This window comes from Palaemon carinicauda, chromosome 30, assembly GCF_036898095.1.
Source record: "Palaemon carinicauda isolate YSFRI2023 chromosome 30, ASM3689809v2, whole genome shotgun sequence".
In the NCBI taxonomy this organism is placed as follows: Eukaryota; Metazoa; Arthropoda; class Malacostraca; order Decapoda; family Palaemonidae; genus Palaemon; species Palaemon carinicauda.
In genome coordinates this window covers 4,810,675-4,822,126 of record NC_090754.1, presented here as the reverse complement: position 1 = coordinate 4,822,126, position 11,452 = coordinate 4,810,675, and positions in this window count along the sequence as shown.

Below are 11,452 nucleotides of genomic sequence, written 5' to 3'. Positions count from 1 at the left end.
ATCTTCAGTAGTAGTGCAGTGGAGCGGCGAGAGTGATGTGAAAGGCCATGAATGAATTTAAACACATGTAGGCGCTTGGAAGCAGGTACCCATGGTTGTGGTCTACCGGTAGAGGAGGGTGGCATTGAAGCCGCCGAGGGGGACGTCATCCCAATGGAGGGATGTACAGGATGTTTTACATGCTTGGTACTCGGGATCTTTTTGTTTGGCATTTGCCAAGGCGTTGTTATTCAATCAAAGGTGAATGGCGGCCAATGTGTCTCTTGACAGGGTATCGGTAACGGAATTCTTTTTCCCATGGATGTGTTAAAGGTTTCATATTAATTCAGCCATAGCAGAGAGATATCAGAGTTGGTGGACAGACCAGGTGTCGGACCTTTGAGTGAAGGTGTGCCCCAGCGGTATGTGGTCCGTGTGAATGACGAAGTGCGTACCTTCAAAGAAGTAGCAAAAGTAACGGACAGTTAAGTGCACCACCAGCAATTTGGAGTCATAGGTAGAGTGGCCAGATTCAGCCTTGAACAGTTCTGTATTGAAAAGGCCAATGGGTATGACGAGGTGTTGTCTACATAATCGAGTACTGCACTAATATGGACATAGCTGGAATTGGTGGAGAGGAGGAGAGGGGCATGTGGCACAGGAAAAGTGAAAGCAGCAGTGGATGATAGGGCATTCTTTGCAGTGCAGAAGGCCACTTCTTGAAGGGGACCAAATTTCAGGTCTTTTGGCTTGCCTTTAAAGGAGACGTAGTGGGAGGGCAAGAATGGTGGCGATGGCTGGCAGGAAACAGTGATAATAATTGATCATGTCCAAGAATTTTTGCAGTGCTTTGGCAGTCGAAGGCGTGGGGAAGTTTTGAATGGCTGCTACCTTATCAGTAAGGAGGTGGGTTCTTTAAGGAATGATGTAGATCCCTAAGAATAATACTTCGTTGGCACCAAAGGTATGTTTGCCGTACCGGACTACAAGGCCATTCTGCTGTATGCGGTCGAACACGCTGTGTAGGTGATGGAGGGTTTCCTCTTTGTAGGAAGAGTACACAAGTATGTCGTACCAAAGGGGGTGGTAATGGTTGTCTGGGGGTGTCTTCTGGGGATGTCTTCTGGGTTCATGGGCTCCTAATGATACCTGTTCAATAGGTCAAGCATGGAGAAAACCTTCACTTTGTGCAAGTAGGAGGTCACGTTGGCGATGTTTGGGAGGGGTTAGTGATATGGTTTTGTCTGCATGTTCAGGTGCCTGTAATCCCCACATGAACACAAGGAACCATCTTTTTTCAGGACAATGTATAAGGATGACTACTATATGCTGGAGGCCTTTTGGAAAAGGTCCATTTCTTCTATTTCGCGAAACATTGGTTTGACGAATGCCAATCGATCTGGTGCCACACATCTGAGTCTGGGGAACACTGGGGGTCCGACCATATTGATATGGTGATAAATACTACTTTTGGCATTTGACCACATTCTGGAAGGAAGACTTGCGGCTAGAGCATGAGGAGGTGAGCTTAGGCATCTGTGGGTGCGCTGATGTGGAAAGATAGGTTGGAGGGGGTAAGTTGTGTGGCGGGATGTTGCAAAAACAACCCCCACACCCTTGATCACACTAACTGACAATTGTCTCCGCAACAAAAATTTCCCCTTACGTTAACAAAAACTGGACTCTTAGACAAAAAGGACATAAAAACAAACCATAACCTTAAAACTATATTTATTAATACTAAAATAATCACTTAATACTAAAAAATCACCAACCATATTCCATAACCAAAAAAACCACACTTAGCATTACAATCTTAAGTTACTATATATAGAAAACACATTCAAATAACCCCATGAAAAACAAAACTTAGAGCTAAAAATTCACTTCAACTCCAGATATAAACGTAATTAATATATATATTTCTGAGTGGACACCTTCGTCAACACAAGAGCCAACAGTCTTTAATTGCCCCAAACCACAACCTTGTAGCAACCGCAACACTGACAAATATCAACACAACTGCATTAATTGATTTGGGTCGTGAGCGTTGTCATCATAATCATCATCATCATATGTAATCTTGTTAAACAGGCCAGGTCATCAACGCTTGGGCAATCCAAATGAGCAGTCTAACACAATCAATTACAGGCCAGGTCATCAACAATCGTGGTCTAAAAGAGCAATCTAAACAAAATCCTTTATTAAAGGCCTGGTCAGCAACAATAAATCAATTAAAAAAAAAAAAAAACAATCTCTCCAAAGGAGGAATAAGTAATTCCAAGGAGGAATCACGACCTGAAAAAAAAAAACTCACAAACACTCCTAGCTAACTAAACTATCGCACTATAATAGAAGATAAATGATAAACTTTCTATTATTCACAATCACGACAAGCAAATATAAACAAAACTGTACTTACTCAGAAAATAAATAAAACACTTCCACGCTGGTTGAAATCAATTAGATAAAGTAAATCCAGCATTCACACATAGCCGCCTCTAGCAACAGTCAAATCAAAAAGCCATTCACCAAGACATTACCCACTGTCATAACCTAGCTAAAAATATAAACAATCAATCTCATTTATACCAACAATCTTTCTCACAACAAATACACTAACTACCTTTCGCTCACTGACACAATCTCTCTCTCTCTCTCTCTCTCTCTCTCTCTCTCTCTCTCTCTCTCTCTCTCTCTCTCTGGATTTGGAAAACAAAAAAACTAAAAATAAATAAATATTGATCCTCTACAGTTGAAGAGGTGTTGATGAGTAGGAGTCTGAGTTGAGTAATTGGCAGTGAGCAACATGAACTAAAGAGGTGATAGTGTGAGAGGAAATCAGCGCCAAGGATTGGCAATGTGACATCAGCGACTGGAAACTTCCATGGATATTTGTCACTTCCAAACGATAATGTGAGGGTCTTGAATCCATGGGTAGGGATCGCAGATCCATTGGCAGCTACCAGGCAGACGTTGGCCGAATTAGACAGAATATGTTGTGTCCTGGAGAGTGGCCGGGTAGAAGAGAACAGAAAACACATGTGTCTACCAAAGATCGCATGCCCATACTTCAATCATGTAAGAACAAAATATTACTGACAGGAGAGGCCACCACCACAAATAATGACCTACTCACACGTTTTTTGGCCTCTGGCAACCGTTCACACATTTCTTCACAACAGTCCTGAATAAGTGTGGCCGATGGGCATCAGTAAGTCGCTTTAGAGGTCCTTGGTTAAGTCTGGGCGAGTGGTGGCATAAGTGAGTGGTTGGTGGCTTTGTCGCCAGACTGGAACGTCATGGGGTGGCCGTTTGTGTCCTACCGCATTAACGTCAGCTTCGGTTGATATTGATAAGTTGTCTTCTTTGTCAGGAGTGGAGGCGTTGATGGAGGTCTTGAAGGTGATTAAGTAGCTGTCCATAAGGGGCTTGAATTTTGTCATCTGTTCCTCCATAGGCAAGGTATCAACATTGGGGGCTGCAGTGTGTGCAGGTTCGGGTAGGCGTCATACCCAAAGGGCATGTAGTAGGTTCACCTGCGGAGGAGAGCTGTTTGCAGCAGGTTGCAGCTGAGTGATACTGGGCATTTCTCTGAGGGCGACCAAAGCTTTTTGGTCCCTCAACATTTGTTGAGAGAGCAGAAAATGTTTGGCTATATAAGCGGCTGATGATGGTGAATACTGCTCCAGGAGGTATGCTTTAAGGGCGTCGTATGCTTTTGGAGTGTTCCCCTGGTCAGGAAGCCAATGTGAGATTTCCCGGAAAGTGTCCTCATGGATCGCCGCGAGAATATAGTCTGCTTTATTGCTTGAGCGAGTCATGCCCTTAATGCGAAACTGAAATTCAGCATGCTGACGCCAGGCGAATTCCTCTGTACTGGTGAAGGGCGGTAGTTTAATGGGTGTGGCATTAAAAAAAAAACAGATACAGTCGGAGGGTGGCATCATCAAACAGTAGTGAAGGAGAGGGTGGGAGGGAGCTGAACAGTACGGTGGTCATCATGTGCAAGGGGCCATTAGGTGATAAATGAGAGGCAAGGTGAATACAACTAATCTTTATTAAACTGACATCACATTTATAAACAATGACTCGCTAGAAAGAACGACACAAAAATTCAAACAATAAAAGTGAGCTAATATGTTACACTGGTTGGTCTATTAACAGTTTTGGGAAGAGAAAGTGATAAATACGAGCCTGTATAAAACACACATGGTTCATCTGCTTACCTTCCTAGACATTTATGAAATGTTACCTTTTTTCATTAACGTCAGTTAATATTTATTTCCTTTTCCTCATTATGTATACTACTCATATCGAAGAGATTATTTACATCATGTTAGAACTTATTATTTTTTTTTTCTTTTTTTGTGGGGACATATTGGAAACGTTCCTGCCTGGCAGTTGATGGATTGGGGTTCAAGTGCTGCTTAAGCTCGATAGTTTCTTATAATGTCTGTAGCCTCACCATCTTTGTGAAGTAAGGATGGGGAGATTGGAGGAACGTATAAGGTCTACCTGCTGAGTCACCAGTAGCCATTGCCTGTCCCTCCTCGGTCCTAGCTTGGGTTGAGAGGGGGCTATGACGCTGATCGTATGTTTATATGGTCAGTCTCTACGGCATTGCTTGGCTAGCTTAAACATTGTCACTGTCCCTTACCTCTGCCATTTATGAGTGGCTTTAAACATTTCAACTGTACTAATTTCGAAAACATTTAAGCCCGTCTTTTATCAGCCTTTTAACAAAAATATAAACAATAAATTAGCTATTTTAAGACTACATTTAAAAAGCTGTTTCACATGATGATTCTTGAGACAGAAAATTCAATTGAAACTTAATTTTGCACATTAAAAGACAGAAATTACTTATGCAAATCAAAACTATTCAAGCACTGGGTCCTGTTATTATACAATGGATAATTCACTATGGGAAGTGAATGATTAGTTTTTTGTCGGATGAATCCCTTTACTCTTTTTCAGGGACGTGTTTGCTTAAAATGTTTCTTATTAAGCAAAAAGTTAATTTAATGAAGTAATGAGAAACAAGAAGAAAAGAAAACAGAGCTTAAACAGAATCCTGACTGGCTCTGTTCTACCCCCGAACGTAACAGAATTTTGTTTTATAAGCAAAAGTTTCAGAATAGGAGTATAAAAAAGTGAAAATAAAACCACTGTCATATACCAGATATTGAAGTATTAAAAAACCGAGTAAAAATGTTAGAGCTAAGAAAAAAAATCTTACTCCTTTGGCAAAATATCTTTTGTAATATAAAAAATAACGTAATGGTGCTAGATTGGGTGCTGAACAATCTATTATTTATATTTTCATTCTTTCGTTCCAGATTGACATTAAGCAAATACCTTAAAGGAAGATACATAAAAGGTCGTTAGGCAACGTCTTCAAGTTTTGACATAAAGTTGGAAATTCAACTAGTGTACCATCACATAAAACCATAGTCTTCAGAAAACTATTTTGAATCTTTTTACTTTTTGAAAAAATACTTTTTATGAAATATTTGTTTCTTGGTAAATAAAGCTTCTTACGATTCTTAAATCACGTTTGAACTTAACAGGGATTTTGAATCTCCCTACTATTTTGTGTAACCATTTCTTTCCTCTCATACCCTTTCGAAGGTAATAACCGTTTTCGAGAGGTGATTAACGAAATAACAGGGGCTGAATCCACGTTAAAAATTATCCCATCTTTGGGAAATCTTCCTTAAAAAGTCCCCTCATTTCCTATTTTAATCTCTTTCAGTTTCCCTCTGTTTCGGTGGAGAGAGAGAGAGAGAGAGAGAGAGAGAGAGAGAGAGAGAGAGAGAGAGAGAGAGAGAGAGAGAGAGATGTTATCATAAATGTTATTGAATGAGGGGAAAACAAATGCCTTTCCAAAAACTAAGATTGTGAGTTCTGAAGATTAACTAGAGAATATATAGTGATATCAATGATAACATTGTAATTCAAACTCACCAAAGCCAAAAACAGTTGCGAACATTGCATACATTAAAAGGCTAAAATGTCAGCTGAGAGATGATTCGCTGTCAGTTCACAGAGAGGATGCAGGTACGCATCAAAGTTATCAAGAAAGATAAGAGTTCAGAGACGTAGTTCAAGAAATCTTGACCTTAAGAGGTTAATTTTTGCCAATGAATTCTTAAATGATCAGAATTTATTTATAAACGAGTTAATACTAAGAAGAAAACTAGTTCTCTCATACTACTTTATTGCTTTTCCCACAATAATCGTAAATGATAATTATAACGGAAATAAAAGCTCACAAAGAGGGATCTTTTTTAAGGGATAGACAAAAATATATACTGTATGTAATATACGATTATCACCTTTGATATCGTTCTTGAAATGTGTAACAACTCCTTTTAACTTAGAGACCATATGGCTAGAAATCTAGCAATGCCCTTATAAATTCCACCTAAGGTATATATAAATATACCTGTGTAAATGAATATATCTATATCGGAAATATGATTAAAAAAGTTATTGAGATACTTGGTTAACTATGGCCAGGGAATCTCACCTTATTAATTGATTTTTGATATGTCTTAGTACAGATTCAATGGGCAATATAACAAAAAAAAAAAAAATCCTTTAAAGATGACTAGTTTATTCCTAATGAAATTTTCCATTGAAAGTAGAAAATCAATAGGTTAAAGCGAATAAAGTGCTTATATAATTTGATATAAATTTCGCATTGACAATTACAAAGGTTTATTGAAAATAGGATTCATAGAAATTTAAACCATCTGCAATTGAACAATAGGCAGGCACAGAGAGACAGACAGAATACATGGTCATATTTCAGCCTGTATGCAAATATGATACAAAGAAGCACCTATGAATGATAAGTCAGGAAAAGTCAATTTACATATATTTCCAAAACTAAATAATGGTATTTTTTTCTTCATAAAATATACATTTCACGTACAGACTACGTCATACTAGTTTGCTGACCATTGTTGTATTAATAACAATCATTTAAAGAAGATTTTGCATCGCTCAAAAGCTTCATGTAACTTCGTTTGATTTCCAGTTCCACTCAACTACATAATTCTAGTTAGTGATATAAAATTCTTTGTAGTCTACCGTGTTAAAAGATTTTCCGATACGATTATTTTTCGTTATAATCTCGTCTTTCAATTTTCCTTATTCTTCTTTATTGTTATAAAGTATATTCATAAAAATGCTCATAGACTCTCAATGATACAAATTAACTCTCTCTCTCTCTCTCTCTCTCTCTCTCTCTCTCTCTCTCTCTCTCTCTCTCTCTCTCTCTCTCTCTCTCGTTCTTAACCGTTAAAAAAATTTGAAGGATTGAAACAATCTTATCGATTCATTACGCTGAATTTCAGAATAATTCTTGATGATGATTCTCTAACTGATCAGACCATCGTGACCTTATCCCACGAAGAACTGTAATCTGTTATCATGCACCTTTCTCTCTTTTCTATCCTGGCACACAAAATATGTCTCTGTTTTCGCCTTGACTCTGAGCAAAGCTTTTGAACCAGCGAAACTATTTCTCCGGTCACTGACAAAATTAAGAAATTTATCACCGATGAAATATCTTCATCTAGTCGAACTGACGATTCGACAATTAACCTGGCATCGTATAAAAGAAAAAAAAAAAAACTGACAGCAAGTTATAAGGTAATGCGATAATATTGTCCAATTCTTATCAATTACTTCTGAATCATCTATCACAATTACCAGCTATGGTCTCTCAAGAAAGTGTAGCTTTTATTAGCGATTACCCGGCAGATTTATAGCCTGCTCGTTTCCCAGTAACTCGCATCTTCCTTTTCATTCGATGATACTCTTGGCGAAAGCCGATTTTGGTCAGCAATAATACCTACCTCTTTAGAAGAATTGATGATATTACGGGGTATTGCCGAGATAAATTCCTGTCTCGCCTTTCACCGGCGAAGAAAATACGACGGAATCATGAATGGAAGCTTCGCGTGGAGATATAATATACCAATTGCATTCCCGAATATCTTTATGGAACCAGGAAATTACTTTCCTTCCCCATCTCGCCCCTCCCCCTCAACATCTTGAACTTTTCCACCCACTCCTCCAATTTTTCTTCAGATTTTCAAAACCCTTTCCCTTTCAATCTTAACTAGAATCCGATATCTGAATCCTGATTTTGATATTGAAATGAAATAAAAATTTTATAACCTTAAGTTTGAATAGCTTAAGGTTTAGAAGCCGCTAATGAATGGCAGATGAAAGAGACTGTGAAAATGGCATAGAAACTTACCATATATTCTTATGATCAACGCCTAAGCCCCCTCTCCACCAAAGCCAATGACTCAGCAGGTAGACATAGAGGCTCTCCGAAACAAAAACCTAACCCTCCTTAGCTCACAAAGATGGTGAGTGTACAAACACGGGAAAAAAAACTATTGAGTTTGAGTGGGACTCGATCTCCTGTCCAGCAGACACACATGCACTATATATATATATATATATATATATATATATATATATATATATATATATATATCCACCACTGTATCTATGCAAGTTGTAAAAGATTTTTTTCTTTATACCATAGAAACCGCATTTTCTATTAACCAATACTCATTTTTTGACGTTTATTGTTATATAGAATTTATGATTAAGTGTTTGTGTTATTGAAACCTATTTCTTTTTCCTTTTAGTTAAAAGGGAAAAAGGATACTTAAAAAGGAACAACAACAAAAACATCAACATTCACTGTAATTTAATAATAAATCAAAAGTCAAATAGTTCAGTATAAAATGTAGTAGTTGATTTAGCAAAGAAATTTTCCTTTCATAACAAGGTGTCGGTAGAAATGTTGAAGAATAAAACCTTACTTACCTGAGAGAGAGAGAGAGAGAGAGAGAGAGAGAGAGAGAGAGAGAGAGAGAGAGAGAGAGAGAGAGAGAGAGAGAGTGAAAAGCTGTATTACATAGCAGTATCACAGATATTGACTATAATATAACCTTCGATAGCAAGTGAAGTGTCCTTGAAATCCGTCTAAATATTCCACTGGTTATTTGAATGAATGAATGACTATAAAACTTAGACGTCAAGCCAAGCACTGGGGCATCAAGGACCACTCAGCACTATATAATACATATTAATCAACCATACACGTACACTCACACCATTTGGTATTATTTTAACCGATAAAACCAATCACACCACTTTCATACAATAACGTCTAAATGTGAAATAAGAATAGATTTAAAAGATTGAATATAGAACTTATGAAATTAATTAAAGCTGCTGATATAACCCAATACTCTGTATATTTTTTTTTTTTAAGTTCAGGGTTTTACAATGTTCTCCAATGCTATATTTTAAAGGTTTTTCCTAGAGTAGATGTGTCCTCTGAAGATTAAAACCAGGACAATCGACTGAAATGTGTTGAATATCCATTGTCACTTGACGGGTATTACAAAGAGGAGCCTGTCTCCCTTCCCCACTCTTCATTAAATAATTGTTGGTTACATATATATGACCAATACGCAGTCTAGTTAAAATGATGTTATCCCTCATTATTGTAGAATTACAAGATGACCATTTATCCATCGAAGAGTGGATTTGTTTCAATTTTGTATTGATGTCCAGTTCAGGCCATCGACTGTCACTTATTCTTGTAGTGAAAATGTATCTTACTTTTAAGGTCTTTGTGAGGAATACTTATAGAGGGCGGGTTACGTAGCCCCAAAGCTTCCTTAGCTGCCCTATGTACTCGCTTATTCCCATTCACCCCAAACGTGGGCAGTGACCCGACAGAAGTGAACATTGATATTCCTCCTAGACTGCAGAAGTACTAACCAGTCATGTACCTCTGTTCAATTGACTTCATAAATTCCGCTACACTTCACGTGAAACCAAGGAGATGTCTGACAGCTGTACATTGTAGTAGGTAACGTTGTTTAGCAAAATAGAAACTGTTGGCAACGTTGAATGTAAAACAAAGTTCCCGAGCTTGTAAACACACGTCCTAAAGCATTTTTATAAATTTTACGAAGTGCTGATCAGCAGATCACGGGATTTTTCTATACAGCACTTCATGAAATAAACAGAAATGCTTTTGATCATACTTTTACAGGCTCCGAGACTGTTTTACAGGCAGCGTTTCCTGCTACTATGCTCAGTTGGCTTCATCAATCCCGGTATAACCTTAGCTATCCATGAAGTGTACCGGAATTATGAAGCCATCTGTACAACTGTCAGGTGTCTCCTTAGCTTCCCATAAAGTGTACCAGAATTAATGAAGCCAACTGTACTAGATGATGGGATGGCATAATTACTTTAATTAAGAGTAAACCCCTATTGGCGTCCGTAAAAGTTCTCTAAAATCTATTTTGATTACAATTATTAAAAACACGCTGGACTGTGAGAATTATTACATACAGCTCAGCAGAAAATACTGAACAAGTGGATGGAAGTTTCCTTCCAATAACTATAACCCTCCCCCCCCCCCCCGCCCCCCACAAACTGCACTTCCAACTCCGGCAGCAGATTTGGAATAACCGTAAAAACATGTTTCCCATGGTGTTGTACTGCATAATCTAAGAACTCCCTTGTCATTACCTTATTGGATAAGTTAATTTTCTCTCCTGCCTTAAAACAAACTTTAACAGGCAAATTACACTAAAGGGGGGGGGGGGGGGTACTTTGGATATCCTACCTCTGTTATCTGAGCTGTTAACAACTCTAGATATTATCAATGGGAGATGTTCTTTATACACCAGTGCCGGTACGAAGCCCCACATTGTGAACATTAAGTTTTCCAAGTCCAAGTAAAGTCTTATGAATAGTAGCTGACCCATGAATTTGACATGCATACTCTAACTTGCTCAGACAAAGATATATAAATTCTAAGCAAAGTCGTTCTATAAGCACCCTGATGAAAATATTATATAACTTTCAAGATGGTCGATGACTTTTAACCCTGATGGATAGGCAATTTATATGGGGATCAAAGGTCATGTTCTTGTCATAAATTACCCCAAGAAACTTGACATTATCCTCATATTGCAAAATACAATATTTCAAGAAAAGGGTGGGGATTCTTCCTCTTGTACGAGCATGAGTAAAATAAATGGCCTTTGTCTGCTGATGAGAAAACATAAATATCTGAGACTTTGCCCATGCAGAAGCTACATTGATAGAAATTTAAAGCTTTTTGCATGCTTAGAGTGCAGATGAACCACTACAATAAATTGCAAAATCATCCACAAATAGTGACCCTTGTATGGCACGAGGTAGGTGAATCATGAGACTATTGATAGCAACAGCAAATGAGGTAAAATTCAGTAGGCTGTCTTAAGGGATACCTTTCTTTTTGCAAGTATGAAGCAGATAGTTCTGAACCCCACCCCCCATTCTTACTTTAATTGAACGGTTTGATGAAAACTCTTCAATTAAAGAAGACATGTGTCCTTCTATACCCCACAAGGCCAACGGCTTTAAA